This window comes from Rhinatrema bivittatum, chromosome 5, assembly GCF_901001135.1.
Source record: "Rhinatrema bivittatum chromosome 5, aRhiBiv1.1, whole genome shotgun sequence".
Lineage (NCBI taxonomy): Eukaryota > Metazoa > Chordata > Amphibia > Gymnophiona > Rhinatrematidae > Rhinatrema > Rhinatrema bivittatum.
The window spans coordinates 21,426,734-21,448,964 of NC_042619.1; the positions used below are offsets into that span (position 1 = coordinate 21,426,734).

A 22,231-nucleotide genomic window follows, 5' to 3' on the forward strand; every position below is an offset into this window, starting at 1 on the left:
TTAGCAAGACTGATTGGACCTATTCTTTGGGATCCTGTCAGATATTTGAGACTTGGATTGGTTACTGTCAGACAGTATGGCATTTCTTATACGTCATCAGCATAAACATAGTATTGTCTGTTTACCCATTTCACCCCACTAAAGATTTTATAGATCTATTATATCATATCTTTGAGCCATCTCTTCTCCAGGATAAAGAGCCCTAACCTGTTTTACCTTTCCTCATTGGTGAGCAGTTCTATCCCCTTTATCATTTTGGATGCCTTTTTTTTTTTTTTTCTTTTTAAATATATAACGTTTCTAGTTTTGCTCTCTTTTTTGAGATGGAACTGCACACAATATTGAAGGTGCGGTCACACCATGGAACATTAGAGGCATTATGATATTCTCTGTTTTATTTTCCATTTGTTTGTTAATAACACCTAACATTTTGTTTGCATTTTTAACTGCCATCGTGCACTGGGCTGAGGATTTCAAAGTATCTACTTCTCTATACCAGAAATTTCATGAAGAATCCAATCCCAAATCTCAGCCTGCTTGTCTGATAACTCCACTTGTTTTCTTCCCAAAACCCCTTTTCCCTCTCTCTCTGTCTGTGGATGATGCACCCATCCTCCTGGTCCCATTGGCTTGTAACCTTGGGGGCCATTTTTGATGCCTCTCTTATCTACACACACCCAAAACTCTGCTAAAATATGTACTGTTTCTTCTGCTATAATATCGCTAAAATTTTTCCCTTCCTTTCAGAGGGTGCTACCAATATGCTCCTCCACTCTCATCACCTGTGGCTTAGCAGCCTGTTCTTTGCTGGTCTCCTATTGAATCATCATTCTCCCCAACAATCTATTCAAAATTAAACTGCCTGACTTCTCTATCTTCACTATTGCTATGACTATGTAACTTCTCTTCCCATATCCCTGCATTGGCTCCTTAGCTCCTTTCACATACAGTTCAAGCTTCTTTTACTCACAAATACATTAATTCTCCAGCTCCTTACTACTTACTTTCTCCTCTCTCTCCCTACAACCTCATGAACTCTGTTCGTCACGCAGGTCACTCTATCTGTGCTTTTTTCCTCTACTACTAACTCTGTTGTATTGTAGGGCAGATTAAACCGTACAACTCTGAAGAATAGATTACTTAGAAAATATTTATTTTGGATCAGAATCAGAAGAATGCCCTTCCTCAATTTGCCAAGGTTTAGTAATTTCTTTATTAATGGGTTTTTTGCAATTAACCGTGATTAGGTATTATGCAAATATATATATATATATATCAAATGCTTCAGATGATACAATACAGTTAGATGCACTCTTACAGTTTCTAAGTTATGGCAACAAAGCAATTATTTGTAAACTTGCACAAATCTCACCAATACACAAACCCTACAGTTAACTAATCCAAGATTATTTAAAATCAATTATCTGACCTTTGAAACATTATTAGGCATTAGTTTGTTTTTTTAACACACTGATAGTGATTGCAGCAGGATGCAATCTCTCTTCCTCTGTGCAGGGAGGCTGTGCTGTTGAACAGGAGCACTGTGTCAGGTACAGGGATTTAAGAGTCAGTTATCTGTAGGCTGGTAAGAGGAGATAAGCAGAGGTGCATCTTTGATGTAGGAATTCTCCGGCCAGCGTGGTCTTCAGGTCACAGGAATGCAGGAAGAGATATTTGGGTATAGGTGGTGGCATTGCTGGTCTCGAAGGTGTCTGTTAGTTGGCTGGGCCCTGAGATGATGGCAGTTCCTGCTGATAGTAACAGCTCTTCTGAGGGTGGCAGCCCTCTCTTGCTGTCTTGTTTCTGGGTTCCACTTTATAGCAAGTAGACAGGCAAGAGTACATGAATATTAATGAGGAGCAAACTCAGCTCTTGATTGGAGGACACTCCTTTTTTTTTTTTTTTTTTTTTTGGAGATGTGAAGAGTTCTTCTTTGAATATGTGACTGCATAGCCTTAGGAATGCTTAGAGATAAGGGTCCAAGCTGTTGAGTTCTAGAACATAAACATAAAATATGTCATACTGGGTCAGATCAAGGGTCCATAAAGTCCAATATCCTGTGTCCAACAGTGGCCAACCAAGTCACAAGTACCCGAACATTAAATGAATAGATCTCAAACTAGTAATCCTTATTAATAGCAGTTTAAGGACTTCTGCTCTAGGACCTTATCCAAACCTATTTTAAACTCAGTTAAACTAACTGCTGTAACCATATCCTCTGGCTATGAATTCCAGAGCTTAATTATGCATTGAGTGAAAAAGGATTTTCTCCAGTTTGTTTTAAATGAGCTGCTTGCTAATTTCATGGCATGCACCCTAGTTCTTCTCTTATTTGACAGAGTAAATAACCAATTTACATTAACCTATACAATCCTTTCGTGATTTTGTAGACCTCTATCCTATCCCTGCTAAGCTATCTTTTTTTACTCCAAGCTGAACAGCCCTAACCTCTTTAGCTTTTCCTCATAGAGTGGCCATTCCATCCCCTTTATCATTTTGGTCGCCCTTCTCCGGTGCAGCTTTATCTTTTTTGAGATGAGGCGACCAGAACTGCATGCAGTATTCAAGGTGCAGTCTCCCCATGGAGCGATACAGAAGCATTAAGACATATTCAGTAGAGCCTGCCTAATAATTCCAAACATTGTTTGCGTTTTTTGTCCGCCGCAGCACATTGAGCTGATGATTTCAATGTATTATCCACTATGTCGCCTAGATCTTTTTCCTGTGTAGTAACTCCTAATATGGAACCTAACAGTGGGTAATTACAGCAAGGGTTATTTTTCCCTATATGCATCACCATGCACTTGTCCATGTTAAATTTCATCTGCCTGGGCGGGCGGGCGGATCCAAGATGGCCGCACGGTGATATCGGCCAGCGTGTTGCTCCATGGGTAAATTGATTTTTTACCTGCTAATACTCTTTCTTCTTGGATGAGAAGAAAGCTGAAGCTGAGGGGGGAGCCCTACCCTGAGGCCCCCATGCCGCCGCCTCTTACCGGACCCATGGACGCCCACATCGTCCGCAGAGAACAACAAATGGGTAATGCAGCCTCTGGAGAGCGGGGGAGGGGAAGAGGAGCTCCCCTCTCTCCCTGGCTCACGATCTCCTTTAAGTTCCGCTGAGGGTACACCGCCGAGGAACCCTGCAGCCGAGAGAGGCATCACTGGAGCGGCAGGAGCAGCACCGGACCTAAGAGTTGCGGAGCTGGTCCTGGCAGGGACTGCAGGAGTTGCGATGGCAGCAGTGAGCTCAGTTCTTCTGGGGCAACTCGACGAGAAGGAAAGCCCAGCACTGAGAGAGACTGGAAGAAACTTTTTCGGACTCTTTTCTTGCAAGTGGGGTAAGACCTACTGTTTTCTCACTAGAGACAATCTGGGAATCTTAACAGAAATGAAAATTTCTATCTTGCGGCAGCTACAATCGATAAACGTAAATTTAAAATCTATGGAAGAGAAAGTAGAAATACAGACTCAAGCCAATGTTAATCTGGAACAGCAAGTTAAAATAAATAGTGAGCAGATTAAACAACTCCAACAAGTACAGACTATGATGATAAAAGAGAAGAAGAATTTAGCGGCAAAGATGGAAAATATTGAAAATCAATTAAAAAGCAGGAACTTAAGATTTATTCATTTCTGCAAGTACCCTTGGTATCTCCCAGAGAGATCTTAAGAAATACCTCCGGGAAGTGCTTCAAGTGGAGGAGTCAGCTATTCCACCCCTCTCGAATATTTTATTTACCTAAAGCCAAGAGCCAGACTGAACAACGAGATACTGTGATTTCAGAAAACCCAAGAGGTGATGTGCCAATAGATATCTTGGCAATATTAGAAGTGTTAGACACAGAACAAGCTTCGCCTGCAACCTTAATCATCACTCTGGCCTTAGAGCCAGATAAGAACTGGTTATTAAGGTTATGTTTAAGGCAAAGAAAGGTAGTTTTTATGGGTTGTAGAATAAGAGTATTCCCAGATGTATTGAAAGATACTCAAAAGAGAAGGAAAGCATTCCTTCTTTTGAAACCACAAGTGTTGTCAGTGGGGTGGGGGGTGTTCTTCAAATACCCTTGCAAATGCATTATAAAATATGCAAATAACACTTATATGTTTTTTGAACCCCCACAACTGACTCAATTTCTTATAGGGAAAACTCCGCCAACATCCGCAGGGAACAGTACTGCGTTAAGTCCCTCATAGAAATAATTAGTTCTCTGGAATAACTGTGATTTCCTTAAGTTGTGTAATTCACCCCCTCCGATTCTGAGGACTTAATTTAAGAGAATATATTTGTTAATGTGGAAATATATATATTTTTTCTTTTGGAGCATTTAAAGTATTCTCTGTATTTTTCCTACAAGAATAATCTTGTGATTTTTATTAAAATGCATAAAGAAAAAAAAAATTTCATCAGCCACCTGGAGAGCCAATCTTTGTCTCACAAGTTCCTCCTGCAATTTATCCCAGTCCGCTTGGGATTTAACTGCTCTGCATAATTTTGTCATCCACAAATTTAAGCATCTCGCTCGTGCCTCTTTCCAGATCATTTATAAATATATTAAAAAGGTACTCCAATGTTTACCTTTTTCAACTGAAAACAACCATTTAATCCTACTCTTTGTGGTCTGTCTTTTAACCAGACACGTTACATGTAAACCGATATGATGTTTCAACAAATACCGGTATCAAAAAAAACCTTAAAAGGACATCGCCTCCTATCCAAACACACTAAAGAATATGCCCCAATAGTTTACTTCTCCCCAAAACATTTCAGTTCTAAAATTTCCCAAAGTGAAGTTAGGGATGGGTGGGAGTTGGGGAGGGTGCTCCTTCCTTCTACTCTTCCTTTCTAAAACTAAGTAGAAAAAAGCCTAAGAAACAACAACAACAACAAAAAAAAGCAATGCAAAAAATCCCCTTTCAAAAATTAAAGGTCCAAAAAGTTATTAATAAAAATCATCCCCCTTCAAAGTAAGGTCTCCACAGTTGAATTCAGTCAGAAAAGCTTACCTGTTGCAGTTTAGCTCCTCCAATAAAGGCAGAATAGTTCTTAGCTGTGGTGACCTATATGCAGAGCTCAGATCCTGATCCAATTAACACAGGCAAATGAGCTCCTTTCAACTCCCAAGCTTCAAAGAAAAAGCTGTCCCTTTTAACTTCTAAATCCAAAGGCAGAAAGAAAGACACTTGAGCAAGGGAACCCTGACCCCTCTACTCTTCCTCTCTAAAACAAAGTAGAAAAATGCCTAAGAAACAAAAAAAAAAAAAAGCAATGCAAAAAGTTCCTTTTTCAAAAATGAAAGGAACAAAAAGTTATTAATAAAAATTATCCCCCTTCAAAGTAAAGAGGTATATCTTAAAAACATACGCGTGTGCGGTTACGTGCGTATCTTATAAAATCCGGGGTCGGCGCACGCAAGGCTGCGCAAAATCGGCAGCCTGCGTGCGCCGAGCCATGCAGCCTGCCTCCGTTCCCTCCGAGTCCCCCACCTTCCCCTCCCTTCCCCTATCTACCCCACCCCCCAGCCCTACCTAAATCCCCCCCCCCCCTACCTTTGGGCGTTACGCCTGCTCGAAGTTACAAGTAAAATTATATTGTTTATCACATGGATCTACTGAGGATAGTTTCAATTGTACGTTAAAAATTGAAATGGATCCCTCCTGGGTTAATGGATCCACATATTACTACTTTTAGAGATCTAGTATTGAAGGCAATTGAAGATAGTTCTAAGAAGACCTACTTTAATTTAAGATCTGAATTGTCCCAGAATTATCATCAGATGATAAATGTCGGCCGATAAGGGAGGTAGTATGGTAGTACAAGATCGGTCTTCATATATTTCTGAGTTGTCCAAGCAAGTACTAGCTATAAAATATTACCAACGAGTTGAAGAGGATTCTATGGGTGATTTAAAAGCCTCTCTGTCATCTGTTGGCTGTCAAAAATGTCCCCTTTCTTACATCTAAGGAAAATCCAAAGTCACCGTTGTATGGCATACCAAAAGTACATAAATCATTAGTAAATCCACCAGCATGACCAATTATTTCAAGTAATGGGTCACTACTTGAACCCTTAGCAATCTTTTTGGATAACCTTTTGTAGTCACATGTATGGAGTATGAAATTCTATATTCAAGATACAACTCAAATGTTGAATAGATTATAGTGTGCACCTGCAGTGACAACACACATCTTTCTCATGACTATGGATGCAGTCTATATACTAATGTATCACATGATTCTACACTTCAAACTGAGTCTACTTATTGAATTACAGAAAACACATCTGATTCCATCTAACTTTTTATTATCTGTTGCCAATATTGTTTTGAGAATTTTTTTTTTTTTTATTTGACTAATTTTTATTCAAGTACATGGTATTGCTGTGGGATTATCGGTTGCACACTCTATAGCTAATATAGTGATGGAAGTTTTAGAGGAGAAATACATTTAGCTGTCATTTTTCACATATCACCTTTTGGGTCAGATATATCTGACCCTTTTTTTTTCTGTGGGTTCCACCGAGTTGGAGTTGAATAATTTTTTTAATTGGCTAAATGATTGCAATCCATTCTTGAAACTTGCTATTACATTTGATTCGCACAATGTTTCATTTTAGGATATTAATATTGTGAAAGAATGTAATGGCCTTGCAACATCTGTCTTTTGGAAAGAGATTGATTGCAATAATCTATTAATGTATCACAGTTTCCATCCCAAAGTCTTTAAGGCGGGACTTCCGTAAACCATTTTTTTAGGATTAGAAGAATTTGTTCATCTCTAGATGATTTTAAAGCTCAACCTATCAATTGACATTGTGAATTTTTGAGTGGCGTTATCCAGTATCAGCTGTTTGAAGGGCACTTTTTTCAGATCGAATAGCTCTGCTTCATTATCGAAATAAGGATACAACTATAGCTCAAAGTATAAGGCATCACTGGCATGCACATCAGTAAATTAATCAAGATAGGTTACGCCAAGTTGCGTATATTTCATTGGTTTAAACTATTATTAACTTTTCAGGACTTCTGGACTGTACTGCAAACTTTAATCTTCTCAGGCCTAGACTACTGTAACACCTCACTACTAGGTCTCCAGCATGACACCTAAAACCACTACAATTATTACAAAATGCTGCAGCAAGTGTCTTACTAGGATCTAGGAAATATGATCACATTACACCCTCGCTGATGCCACTGCATTGGCTACCAGTACAATCTAGAATCTACTATAAAGCATTAATGATAATATTCAACATCATTCATTCCAATAACACCAGCTTGTTAGGATTGACTCTATAACCATACAATCCACAATGAACAGTAAGGGGTACATTTTAAGACAGCGCGCGCGTGTACTTTTGTTCGTGCATCAGGCGCGAACAAAAGTATGCTGGATTTTATAAGATACGCGTGTAGCCATACGTATCTCATAAAATCCGGGGTTGGCGCGTGCAAGGGGGTGCACATTTGTGCAACTTACGCGCGCCGATCCCTGCGCATGCTGCCCGTTCCCTCTGAGGCCGCTCTGAAATCTGAGCGGCCTCAGAGGGACCTTTCCTTCCACCCCCCCCCTGCACCTTCCCCTCCCTTCCCCTACCTAACCCACCCTCCTGGCCCTATCTAGACCCCCCCCCCCCACACCTTTATCTGAAAAGTTACTACTGCCTCCGGGCAGTAGTAACTTATGTTCGCCGGCGCGGCAGGCCCAACTCAGGCCGCTGTGTCAGGGCACTCGGCCACGCCCTCGGACCGCCCACACGCCCCTGATCGGAAACCACGCCCCCGGCTGCCCCTTTTTTTGCAAGCCCCGGGACTTGCACGCGTCCCGGGGCTTGCACTCGCCGTCGAGCCTATGCAAAATAGGCTCGGCGCGCACCGGGGGGGGGGGGGGGTTTTGTTTTAAAAGGGTTACGTGCGTACCTTATGCGTGTAACCCTTTTAAAATCCGGCCCTAAGATTTCAAAATAAAGGATTATTGACTTTTTCCACAATATGGAGCACACATCTGATGTAAATAAGAGATCTTGTGTTTTCCATAGTGAGTCCAAAGCATTGGAATTCTCTGCCTGAGACATTACACACATTATCAGATATAAAGAGATTTAAAGGTGAGTTAAAAACATGGCTATTCAAAAACTCATATAAACTAACTTAAAAACATCAGAATATACAGTGCAACAAAGATAAGGACAAAAGATAATCGAATCATGAAGAATAAACCAAACAAGAGAATATAAGATTCTCAAAACAACACTCTAACTAAAATTTGAAAACTATCATTTTATTTTAATTTTTCCATACTCATTGCCTTAAGTACTAGATCAATTAATATGTACTAGGTCATTTTACTTGATAGATATGAATGCCTGTCTATGAATTCCACCTCTGTAACAAATCATTGTTTGTTGACTTATAAATATGAATGTCACATTGTAAACCATGGAATGACTATATAAAATGTCTAACAATGAAATTTAATATTTTTTTTCATGCTTACCAATAATTTCTTGTAAACGGGGTCCAAATATTAAAAATCGTGTCATGCGTACCTCTGAGAAATCATCACAGTATGAAGAGTTCCAATCAGCCGGCAGGCTATTTTTCCTGTAATTCCTATGAGATGTGTACCACTATAACTCAAGGCCTACAATGGAAGCATCCAATCACTCAAGCTATGTGTGAATGTAAAATATACTCAGATTGTAATTCTAAAAATGTAATCTGTGTATTGCTGTTTACTTGCCCCATGCTGTATGTAGGTAGAACATTGAGACCAATAAGAATACATCTGTGAGAATACTGTAATAAATTGGTGCGTTCATTTTCTTTGTATTCAATCATCAAGCATTGTTTACAGTTTCAACACACATTTGAACAGTTGTGATAGTTTTAGAGTCTGTGTTACTATCAAAGGTGGAAATATGGCATCAGTACTCAATTGTAAGGAACAGAAATGGATTTTCAACTTATGCTTGGTTCATCCTTTGGGTATGAATGATGAATTGAATGGACTTTCTTTTTTAAAGAATAATAAATGTATATGTTCTGCTTTGATTATTATTTGCTCATGTTGGATATAACAGTTGGTCATGGCAATACATTATTTCAAAGGATCCAATGAATGTGGGTAAAAAGATGGGATTTTCTTTTTGTTCCGTGTATATAAGAGCATTGATTGGTTTATACGGCATGACCCTTATTTTCTGAGTTGCTTTCATTGTAGGGATTGAATGGCTTATACTAATTGACTTCCCAGTCCATATGTACTTTTTAAATGATTTGTCAGTTTATTCACTCTCTCCCCCCCCCCCCCCCCCCAAGTTGTCAAGGTTTGGTGCTTCTTCAAGTCATAGATGAGTAGAACTAGCTGTTAAAAGATAGCGAATCCGAGTTTAGGTCGTAGCCATGTATGTGAACATTAAGCACTGGAATAGAAGGACTTTATGATCCAGACATACACATTTTCAAATATAAGAATTAATGTTAGTGTTCTATTTTTGTAACCTTACAATTTTTATATTTTTCTAGTGAAAATCTGTTGAATTTTTTTGCCATATTACGTTGTCTCTGAAGATGGAGAATCCCGAAACATGAACTGTTGGACTTTCAATTTGGTGGAGCAAAGACTTTTAAAATAATATTTAAAAGATAAAAAGATAAGTGTCTACGGGTATCAACTCAAAAAATTGATTTTATATACAGAGAAAATTTTGTTTAAAAAAAAATGACAGACCAATGATTGTATAAAGTTGGGTTAATTTCATTCTAGTGGTTGTGGGAAGAAATGTATAACCTTAGAGACTATCTTTGAGTGACGTGTTTAAAGCCAATTATTCTGTGAGGGTCTTATTAGAAACAAAGAGCCCGATTTATAAGTGTGTTTTTTTTGCCATTGTGATATGACTTATCACATTTGAATAAGAATAAGGTTTCATTTTTACTTTGCAAGTCTATCCATAAAATTTCTGGGCAACATAGTTAAAATATCACCTAGTTTTGCTGGTTTCTGCATACTAGTTGTATTCTTGGAATCTGTTTAAGTGTGGATATTGCCATTTGATGACCCTGTTTCCCTTTGGAAGAAAATGGGACGTGACCTCAGAGTGCTCCAAAGCGTTCTTTAAAATATAAAATGTAGATCACGTGATACTGTGAGAGGGGAAGGATGTGATTTTTCACCCTCTTGGGCCGAATCACTACCAATCCACTTACATTGGGCAGTTTTAATCAGCTTTTTAGGCTCTCCACAGTTCGTATAAAGAAGTTCATACAAAGGGAGTACAACTAGTTGGGAGTGCTTCTCTGGGCATGTTGACTCAGGCAGTGAAAAATGATAGAGGCTTATGGGACCTGACTCAAAATGGCGGATACAGATTAGACACCGAAAAAATCACTCAAACTTACCTCACTTGCAGATTTAAAATCGGTGGTGGTGGAAGCGCTCGTGCCAGAACTCATAAAAAAAAAATCAATAAACTAGACAAGATTTCTGCAACGGGCACAGGATTTGATCGTTTTGAGGAGGTAGACCTGTGAATTGTGGATGTGCAAGATGACCACTACCCAGAAGGCAGTAGACATGCTTAGATCGGCAATGCAGAAATAAGAAGATAATCTGGAGGACCTTGAAAATAGATCCCGACGTAATAACCTTCGATTTATTGGATTGCCAGAATCACTGGGAGAGAGAGAGTTACTGGGATTTTTGGAGAAGTTGCTTCCACAAGAGTTAGGCCTATCAACCTTGGGTGGGGGCACAGCGCTTAAAATGAGTGCATCGACTAGGCCCTTATAAAGAGAATGTGGACACGCCACGTGTAGTCATTGCATGACTCCTGGACTTCTCTCATAAAGTAGAAATAATGCAGGTGCTGAGACTGGGTAAGCTTCTGAGCTTTGAAGGGAAGAAAATTCTGGTATTCCAGGACTTTTCCGGGAAGTTGTCTGTAAGTGTTAAAATTATCCCCAATTTGCACAAAATTATATTCATTGGGGGTAAGATCAGTATTGTTATACCTGGCTAAGCTGAGGATTCAATACTCGGGTGAAGCACGCTGGTGTCATACTATAGTGGAGGCCAAGAAATTTGTGGAGGAGCTGAAGAAGGCGGGAACTTAACTTTTCAGTCTGTGATGTGTCCTTCGTTTTACAACAAGTTTTAGCAGGAGAGTAGGCATCCGGTTTATTTGGCTGACAATGATACTTGTTTTTGCTTTTTGCCACACTGGATCTTGGAGCCAGCGTAATATGATTTGAAACTGCAAGCCACATAGTTTACCTGTAAACTGTTTTTGGTATGTGAAGAAGCGCATACAGTAGTTTCACAGAGTAGGTTTTTAATATGTCGCTTGTGATTCTCTTTCCTTATAACTATCCCGGCCATCTAAGAAGAAGAGGTGTGTCAGTTGATTATTTTACATACACTCTCATGTAGCTTCTGCAACTGTTACAGTAAATAAAGCTGGATGATCTGGAACAGTGGAGTTCTTAATTCCTGTAATCTGTTTTTATGGTCTGTGGACCTACTTTTTCTTTTTTTCATGCAGGGTAGTACAAACTTGGGCCAGAATTCATCAAACTATCTCATGCGATAGGAAGAGGGGCATGTTTTATGGTAATAGCACACTTTGCGATAGATAAGTTATCTTAGCGCTTCGCATAGGTATTACCGCAAAGTGCGATAACTTTTTCGCACTTTGCAGTAAGTGCCACAATTGTTGTAATTCCTACCTACAACTACTGGGAGGGGGGGGAGAGAGAGAGAAAGACTGACTAGCTATAAGGCTATAGTAGTAGAAATTTATATCTTTATAGGAGGCCCACCTAGTTACTCGAGGTGAGGTTTAGGTATTAGGATAGGGATTAGGGGCCACTTTGACATTGAGTGAGACATACGAACAGAACAGTACACTCTTGTGAAGATTGGATGTCCTTTGGAATGAAGAAACTCGCCCAAAGATGAGATTTGTATAATGTTCTGTCAACCTAGCTTGCGAAGCCAGCTCACTTGACCAGAAATCCTGCTCCAAACTCCACTCCTTTTCTAAATTATCACACCATGTGGATAAAGGTGAACTGGTAGATGTAGTGTATTTGGATTTTCAGAAGGCATTTGACAAAGTCCCTCATGAGAGGCTTCTACGAAAACTAAAAAGTCATGGGATAGGAGGCGATGTCCTTTCGTGGATTACAAACTGGTTAAAAGTCAGGAAACAGAGAGTAGGATTAAATGGTCAATTTTCTGTGGAAAAGGGTAAACAGTGGAGTGCCTCAGGGATCTGTACTTGGATCAGTGCTTTTCAATATATATATATAAATGATCTGGAAAGGAATACGACGAGTGAGGTTATCAAATTTGCGGATGACACAAAATTATTCAGAGTAGTTAAATTACAAGTGGACTGTGATACATTACAGGAGGACCTTGCAAGACTGGAAGATTGGGCATCCAAATGGCAGATGAAATTTAATGTGGACAAGTGCAAGGTGTTACATATAGGGAAAAATAACCCTTGCTGTACAATTCTGGTCGCCACATCTCAAAAAAGATATAGTTGCAATGGAGAAGGTACAGAGAAGGGCAACCAAAATGATGAAAGGGATGGAAAGCTCCCCTATGAGGAAAGGCTGAAGAGATTAGGGCTGTTCAGCTTGGAGAAGACGGCTGAGGGGGGATATGATAGAGGTCTTTAAGATCATGAGAGGTCTTGAACGAGTAGATGTGACTCTGTTATTTACACTTTCAAATAATAGAAGGACTAGGGGGCATTCCATGAAGTTAGCAAGTAACACATTTAAGACTAATCGGAGAGAATTCTTTCACTCAACGCACAATAAAGCTCTGGAATTTGTTGCCAGAGGATGTGGTTAGTGCAGTTAGTATAGCTGGGTTCAAAAAAGGTTTGGATAAGTTCTTGGAGAAGTCCATTAACTAACTGCTGTTAATCAAGTTGGCTTAGGGAATAGCCACTGCTATTAATTGCATCGGTAGCATGGGTTCTTCTTAGTGTTTAGGTAATTGGCAGGTTCTTGTGGCCTGGTTTGGCCTCTGTTGGCAACGGGATGCTGGGCTTGATGGACCTTTGGTCTGACCCAGCATGGCAATTTCTAATGTTCTTAAGGCATTTTTCGCATTCAAAAATGCCTTTAACGCATGCGAAAAGCCTATAACGCGGCTTGGAAAATAACCCCCTTGGTTAGGTGTTCAGCTGACAGTGACATTTATTTTTGTATTCTAGAATATTGCTCTTTGAAGGCAGGTTCTTTTACTTTGGAACTGTCAGTCACAACAATGCGCCTGCACATTATTTTTGCCACATAGCATGAGAAGAGGACCATGAAGATGTTCAACAAAGTCTGTTGTTTGTGTCCCCTCTTCCAAGTTTTAATTTTTAATTTTGCATTATTAACTGACAATGTTCCTTGTTACTGTTTGTTTGATTATTGCTTCTTTCCATGTAAATATTTTGGTCCTCTGAGAAATGGGGAATATGAGCCAAATGTGCTGAGAGTATTGCTACTTGGTTGCACCTAGTTGTACTAGTGAATAAAGTTGGGGAAAGTGAAATATATAATTGAGTAGGGGGAGGATTGCCTGGTGTGGGTGGATTGGGAGAGATGAGTTAATGATAGTAAAGAACGAGGTCCTCGCGAGGATAAGAGGAAGTGGTAAAGGGGAAGGGGGAGGTAATGGTGATGCTTATTAGTAGGTGGGGAAACACATGGAGACATGAAGAATGTGGTGTTATTAGATAGTGGGGACCCATGCTGGGGGGACTCATATGTATTTGAGATTCTGTATTTTTCTTTCTGTGCATGTTTTGTGTGGGATGTGGAGTAAGACATGTCTAATGAAGTTAAAATTGTCATGGAATGTTTGTGGCATTGGCTTTGACGATCAAGTGCTCCAAATTTTAGCCTTCCTCAAAAGGAAGGATGCGGATGTGGTCTTACTATAAGAGACCCATCTAAGTAATTTTGAACATAAAAAATTGAATAATGGTGGGTAGGAGATGTTGGATATGTTTCGACTGATACTTATTCAGCAGGAGTGGCTATTCTCATTAATAAGAATTTATCTCTGCCAGTGATGGAGATCAAGGTCCTTCGAGGTTGGTATGTAATCCTGGTTTTCTGAGCTGTACTGCAAACCTTGAGTCTTGTAATATTTATGCTCCTAACAACTATGACCTATGTTTCTTTGAAAACATATATAGGTTCTTACTCCCTTATTTAGGTGTTGGGATGGTATTGGGGGGAGGGCTGTTTAATCAGATTCGGAATCCTGTCATGGATAAATCACATCCGGTTTTGGGAGACTGGATTTGAAAGCATAAAGGACCCTATATCACTGGCTTCCTGTTGCTCAATCTCATTATTGAACTCTGATCAAAAGCTACTCTCTAAGATACTGGCTGACAGATTGGCAGGCTTTTGCCCAAAGTCATTGACTATGGCCAGGTGGGATTTGTCCAGGGTCGTTATGCCTCGATGAATATCAGACTTTTGTTAATTACTATGACATTGGGGAAAAGTCGTTTGCCTTTTTTGGCTGTCAGTTTTGATGCTGAAAAGACTTTTCACAGGGTGGAATAGCGTTATCTGTTTTTTCTCTTTGACCATATGGATTTATCAGGGTTATTTCAACAGGCAGTAAAGTTACTGTACACTGACCCAAAGGCATCCGTAGTAGCTAATTGTGTGCGATCTGATCTGTTTCCCATTGGAAGAGGTACCCATTAGGGATTCCTGCTCTCCCTAGTACTAATTTTATTGTCTTTAGAACGGTTTTTATGGTCATTACAGTAGGCAGTGGAGGTAGCGGGGATTCAATTAAATTATCGAGTTTAAGTATATGCCACATTTGTTGATGATATCCTTGTATTTCTTACCAGACCGGAGACCTCTCTGAAAGCACTTATGAAGCTTTTTGAACAATTTGGTGAATTCTCTGGTTTGAGACTAAATATAGATAAATCAGAAGCCTTTGCCTTCCCAGACTCTGTGCGGGCTCTATGGCCTGGTGAGTTCCCACTGAAATGGGCGGTAGGGCCTATTTGTTACTAGGCTTAAAAATCTTGTCTGATCTAGCTTAGTTATATGATCTCAATGTCTCTCTCCTCTTAGCTCATACTAAACAAAAATCCTGAGTCTAGCAAAATCTGCCCCTGTCATTGGCTGGGAGGATTAATCTGTACAAAATGGTGATATTCCCCAAAGGGCTCTGTCCTTCAAAGTCTTCCACTTCATTTACTTCCAAGAGATTTGAGGGCCTTGGACAGCCTTTGTCGTCATTTATTTGAAGAGGTAAGAAAGCTCAGATCGCTTTGGTGTGTGTGAAGAAAGATTGGGCTGAGGGAGGCCTTGGGCTTCCTGACATGAAACTTTATAATCTGACATGTCTACTACTTCTTCTAAGGGATTGGTTATATAATAAATCTATTTATGTCAATCTGGTGGAGGAAAAGGCTTTGGTTAGTCCTCTAGATTTGAGATATGTTCTCCATGTATCTTACAATAGCCTACGAAGGAGATGGTTAAAATCCTTATTGATATCTCCCCTAAAGTGGGCTTGGAATTCATTAACAAAAGTGTTTGAGATCCTCTCTTTTCCCAATTTCTACCTATTCAGGGAAATTTGGATTTTTACCCCAGGAGTAATACTGTTGATTTTCAGAGATGCAAGGTGAGAGGTATAAGTACAACATCTGTTTGTCATTCCCGATTTGAAGAAACAATATGCGCTGACTGACTCCAGCAGTTTTTCATATGTTCATAAGAAGATAAATTGCCATGCTGGATCAGACCAAGGGTCCATCACACAGCATCCTGTTTCCAACAGAGGCCAAACCTGGCAAGTACCCAAACACTAAGTCTATCCCATGCTACTGATGCCAGTAATAGCAGAGGCCATTCCCTAAGTCAACTTGATTAATAGCAGTTAATGGACTTCTCCTCCAAGAACTTATCCAAACCTTTTTTTAAACCCAGCTACACTAATTGTACCAACCACATCCTCTGGCAACAAATTCCAGAGCTTAATTGTGCATTGAGTGAAAGAATTTTCTCAGATTAGTCTTAAATGTGTGACTTGCTAACTTCATGGAGTGCCCCCTAGTCCTTCTATTATCCGAAAGTGTAAATAACCAATTCACATCTACTCGTTCAAGACCTTTTATTATTTTAAACACCTCTATCATATCCCCCCTCAGCCGTCTCTTCTCCAAGTTAAACAGCCCTAACCTCTTCAGCCTTTCCTCATAGGGAAGCTGTTCCATCCCTTTTACCATTTTGGTCACCGTTCTCTGTACCTTCTCCATCGCAACTATATATTTTTTTAAATGCGGCGACCAGAACTGTACACAGTATTCAAGGTGCGGTCTCACCGTGGAGCAATACAGAAGCATAATGATATTTTCCGTTTTGTTAACCATTCCCTTCTTAATTACTAACATTGTTTGCATTTTTGACTACTGCAGCACACTGAGTCGACTATTTTAAAGTATTATCCACTATGATGCCTAGATCTTTTTCCTGGGTGGCAGCTCCTAATATGGAACCTAACATCATGTGACTACAGCAAAAGGGTTATTTTTCCCTATATGCATCACCTTGCACTTGTCCACATTAAATTTCATCTGCCATTTGGATGCCCAATCTTCCAGTCTCGCAAAGTCGTCCTGCAATTTATCACAATCCACTTGTGATTTAACTACTCTGAATAATTTTGTATCATCTGCAAATCTGATAATCTCACTCTTATTCCTTTCCAGATCATTTATAAATATATTGAAAATCACTGGTCCTAGTACAGATTCCTGAGGCACATATCTCTACTCTATCGAGGGAGGCCTTGGATTTTGGGGGTTTTTTTTTTTTGCTTTCTTGAATGACTTGTTTAAGCCAGAGTTGGTGAGGAAATTGGCTTTGTCTAGAATTTGTAAAGTTTTAAATAAACTAAATCCCAAGATTGGCTTTGGACCCCTGCTGAATAGATGGCATACAGGCAGTGGCTTCCTTATTTTGGAGACCACTGTGCGCTCTTGTTTCAGACATATTAAGAAACTCTTCAAACATATATATTAGGGAGCTACAATATAGATTTTTGAGGAGAGCATATATTGCTTCCACGGAGCAATTTGTGCACTGTGGTGGTGTTGGGTATGATCTCATATGCATTTTGGTCTTGCACAAAGATCCAACCTTTGTGGTTAAGCATCTCCAGATATGCCTCAACAGTTTTGGGTTAAATTTATCCCACAAACTCCTGAAGCTTTGCTGTTTGCGCTTTTCTCCCTTTTTCAGTCTGAGGATGATAGGCTATTTACCCAGAAAGCCTATGTTCTAGGGAAGGAAACTATTCGTAATTAGAGAGAGAAAAATGCACCTTCCTTTTGGCAATGGCATAACTTGTTGCATGACATGATGCAAACGGAAAATCTGGCCTCTCATAGTGCTTTGAAACATGGATGACTTTTTCTAAGAGTCTGGGAGAAGTATATTCAGTCTCTGCCGCACAAGGCTAGAAGTTTGATTTTAAACAATGGTATGGTTGTGTAGACTACTAAGAATTTAAATTTTTTACTTTCTGGCCCTTTGCGCTTCTAGTGGGGGGGGGGGGGGGGGGGGTGTAGGGTTTTCACTGTTTATTTGTATTTTTGCAATTGCTTCTAAGTACATAAACACTGTAATTGGAGATTTTGTTTGCAACTGTTGCAACTGTTTCTTTGCTGTTAATAAAAATGTTGAAAAATAAAATATAAAATGTATACTTTAGGAAAGTCCTTGGGATTTTGGTGGTGAATTTTATTCCCCTCTTTCCTCACAGAGAGTAAGATGCATGAAGCAGATGATAAAAACAGCAGAAAATCATTTTGTTATGATGACAGTCCATGTTCTGTACCTTATCCTTATGGCAGCAGCTTGCTTACTCACTGGGAAGCATGGGATGTTTAAAAAATTAAAAAGCAATTGTTTTGTACTGAAAGGAGACTTTTAAAATAATACTTGGGTCCTGTTTCTTCCTTCCTTTACTTAATATGGTAAACATGCTTGAAGGATTTAATACAGACAGCTTTGGTTGGCTGCACATCCTACTTTATACAGAATCAAAGCCCTACTTCTTCATTCAAACTGATTACAGAATTTCAGTTATAGAAAGTACAATGCATAGACCAAAACCTTTAAAATGGCCAGGGCAGGCTTGAAGAAAAGTATCATTTTTGTTCTGCATATGCTGCTGTTTGACTAGATAGCAAAAGCATCTCCTCCTGATGGAGAGCTTTCAGGGTAAAACTATCACCCTTTTGCTTATCATCCTACTACATCAATCCAGACAGGTGGGTTTACTCTGCTTATTAGCACAAGGAGACAGAGGACTCACCTTTTTCTGTGACATCATTGCTGATTGTTACCATGGTGCAGCTCCAGCAGATGGCAGGACATACTGGTTTGATGCAGCAGGATATTTGTGTTCCAGGTTTGAGTTTATTCTTTTTTTGGTTGAGTATTTGGGACAGTTTTTTTTTTGTTTTTTTTAATTGCTCTGTGGTCCAGGCTGCTGGCTTTGGTACCAGTTACATTTCCAGGAGACTCCTAGCCCCAGAGGGAGTTCGGTAGAGTTACCCTTAAACTGGCAAGATTGAACATCACCAGAAACAGCTCTCACAGTTGCTGGCCCGTGTCAATGGAACAGTTTTCCAGAGCAGTTATGGACTGTCCCTGCTTTGAAATCCTTTAATAAAGACTTGAAGACCTATCATTTTTCAGTAGACTTCAAGTCAAATGTTGGGGTCCTAGCATAATGACTTATTCCAAGTCAACTGTCTCTTATTACTTATGTTGCATGTTTTTATTTTTTACAATTTTTATTATTGTGAATATATCCTTTGTAATCCGCCTTGAACCACTAAGAAGTGTGTGAATATAAATTTTTATAAATAGTTGAGAGGATGGAGGTATCTTATCTTTCAAGGATATCCTCTGTGAAGAAAACTTTTTTTTTTTGGTCCTTTGCACCCCCCACTAACTTAAATTTTTGCCTTTCTCTTAAACATCTTTTTTTTTAACTTTTAACAGTGTGCTGTGCAGTTTTCATTGGCAACAGCTGACTTAACCCACTGGAAAGGGGTAAGTTTTTCTTGGGCGGGGGGGCAGTTTTGGGCTGCTTTGAGATCCTCTGGGGAATGTGGTTGACTCTATTCTGCTTGTGGGAGCCAGTGCTCTAGCAGTGCTGCTGACCCTTCTTTTTCAGTTTGTGAAGGCTAAATATTACATGGGTGGTGCACAAAAAAAATCCATCCATTTTGGCCAACATTGATGATAAGATTAGAGTTCTCAGTTTTTGCCTTTGAGTGCTGGGACAATTTTTGCGAAGTTATCTCAGCACAGGTGGCTGTTACAGCCGCCATTTTAAAATCTAGTATTTCTTGTCTGCCGTAGTCTTCTCTCGCTCTGCACACTGAGGAGCCACCTTTGGGTCAAAATAATGTGATATTACCTGCGGGCATCATCTCCTCCTAGTTTTGGTGGTTTTTCTTTTGAATTTTTTTGATTTTTACACCAGGCTTCTGTGCTATACACAGATGATGGTGGGGTCCCTTTCTCCCTGTGGATATGTGTCTGGTTCCAGATGTTTCAGTGGTGGCACCCGTGACAAAGCAGCCTAGGTTTTCTTTGGATGTTTTTAGTTCACGAGGTGCTTATGTTGTGGTTTCTTCTGTTTCTGACACAGAAGATGGTGGGGAAATTGATACATGTTATTCCCTAGAGGTTGGTGAATTATCTTCAGAGGGTACTGAGGAGACAGTTATCTGTCTGTTTTACAAGGATGAAATTGCCTCCCTTATTTCTCAGGTGGTCACTTCTTTTAGGATATCAGTCTCTAAAGTGGAGGATATTCCTCAGTGAGGTCTAATTCTCCAGGATGTTCAAAAGTTTACTTAGGCCTTTCTATTGCATTCTGAAGTGGAAAGTATGTGCCTTTCAAAATGGGATGCCTGGTGTCTGGTCTCAAATGTGTTAAAGCTTTAAAAAAAACAAAACATTACTCTCTATCACAGGATGCAATCTGGAGACTTTTTCAAATGCCACGAGTTGATACCTTTGTTTCTGCAATATCCTAAAAGACAACTCTTCCAGTAGAGGTAGCTGCTGCACTCAAAGATCGTCAGGATCATAAAATTGAAGTTTTATTGAAGCATGCTATTGGAGAAGAAGCCCATTACCTGCTATTAATTAAGTTGACTTTGAAAATAGCCACTGCTATTAGCAGCAACAGTAACATGGAATAGACTTAGTTTTGGGTACCTGCCAGGTTCTTATGGCTTGGAAACAGGATGCTGGGCTTGATGGACCCTTGGTCTGACCCAGTATGGCATGTTCTTATGTTCTCATGTTTTTACTTCTATGGCGTTGATACTGCAGAGGTTATGTTGCTTGGGTGCTTTTGTACTAAATGCAGAAGCTCCTCGAAGGGCAGGAGTCTGGGACCACCTTTCTAGCTGATGCCCTGTATGACCTGATTAGAATTACTTCAAGGCCTGTTGCATTTTCTGTGGCTGCCAGGAGATATTTCTGGCTTAAACATTCGTCGACTGATTCATCATCCAAAGTCAGTCTCTGAAAACTTCCCTATACATAGAAACTTAGAAGTGATGGCAGAAAATGACCAAATGATCACCCAGCCTTCCCAGCAAGCTTATGCCAGTATTTGCTGCACTGTGCAGGTTACCCTCATGCTTATCAGTCTCCCAGACCATAAAAGTCAGGGCCCTTGGATGCTGTCCGAATCCAGTTTTCCCTAATCCCTGCTGTGGAAGCAGAGAGCAATGATTGAGCCACATCAAAAGTATCAGGCTTAATGATTAAGGGTAGTAGAAACCGCATCAGCAAGCTACCCCCATATTTATTTGTTCCCCAAACCGTAAATGTTGGGGCCTTTGTTGGTTGCTTTCTGAATCCATTTCCCCTTTTCCCACTGTCGTTGAAGCAGAGAGCAATGATAGTTGCACTAAGTCTTGCTACTGTTATTTGTCAAGGGTAGCAATTGCCACACCAGCAAGTACCCCAAGTTACCCCCATGTACACTTTTTTTTTTTTTTTTTTTTTTAATTCCATCCTCTAGTCTTTAGGGATCCACAGTGTTTATCCCATGTCCCTTTGAATTCCTTCACTGTTTTCGTCTTTACCAACTCCTCCGGAAGGGCATTCCAGGCATCCTCCACCCTCTCTGTGAAGAAATATTTCCTGATATTGGTTCTGAGTCATCCTCCCTAGAGTTTCATTTCATGACCTCTAGTTCTATTGATTTTTTTCAAACAGAAAAGGTTTGATAATTGTGCATCATTAAAATCTTTCAGGTATCTGAAGGTCTGTATCATATCTCCCCTGCACATCCTCTCTTCCAGGTTATACATACTCTGATCCTTCATCCTCTCGTCATAAGTCTTCCAGTGCTGACCCTTCACCAATTTGGTTGCTCTTCTTTGGACTGCTTCTATATTTATTTATTTATTTTTGGTTTTTATATACCGGGAGTTCCTGTATACAATACATATCACTCCGGTTCACATTTAACAGAGTTAACTATCGCCGGGGAGGCGGTTTACATGGAACATATCGAATAAAATGGATAATCTATAGTAAAGTACAAACTATTATGAAACACAACTTAGAACACAACTTTGAACATATAACTGATGCAATATAAACAATAGATTATTGCTGTGAGAAGTTTTTAGCTCTCTGGGAAGGCTTGACGGAAGAGCCAAGTCTTGAGTTTCGCTTTAAAAGTAGTATGGCACTGCTCCAGGCGGAGGTCCGGTGGTAGGGAGTTCCAGAGAGACGGGCCCGCTGTGGATAGAGCTCGTTTCCTCAGGGTAGATTTTGCAGGTTGGGTGCTCATTCTGTTTTGGTATGCCCTTCTGGTTGGTTTTTTAGAAGAGTGTAGTTGAAGCTGGAAGGTTAGGTTGAGTGGAGAGATGTTATGTAGGGCCTTGTGGATCATCATGCAAGTTTTGAACTGAATCCTGTATTTGATGGGCAGCCAATGGAGATGCTGGAGGATCGGGGTGATATGGTCCCTTCTATCCTATCTTTATCCTTTTATCCTATCTTTATCCTTCTATCTTTATCCTTCTATCCTATCTTTATCCTTTTTGAGATACAGGCACCAGTACTGAATGCAGTACTTCAGGTGAGGCCTCACCAAGGACCTGTACAAGGGCATCACT

At 39.9% G+C, this 22,231-nt stretch overlaps 1 protein-coding gene across 2 annotated transcripts in view; it reads left to right on the plus strand.

The window, feature by feature from the left end:
• The window catches only part of FAM168A (family with sequence similarity 168 member A), a 579,070-nt gene that overhangs the window by 87,417 nt on the left and 469,422 nt on the right, over window positions 1-22,231 (plus strand). The window contains exon 3 of one of the 2 annotated variants that reach the window (XM_029602124.1): window positions 19,077-19,127. The exons of the other annotated variant lie outside the window; for it this stretch is intronic. The gene's annotated coding sequence lies outside the window, so the exon portion shown is untranslated. The remainder of the gene's footprint in view (window positions 1-19,076; window positions 19,128-22,231) is intronic. 2 annotated transcript variants of the gene reach the window in all.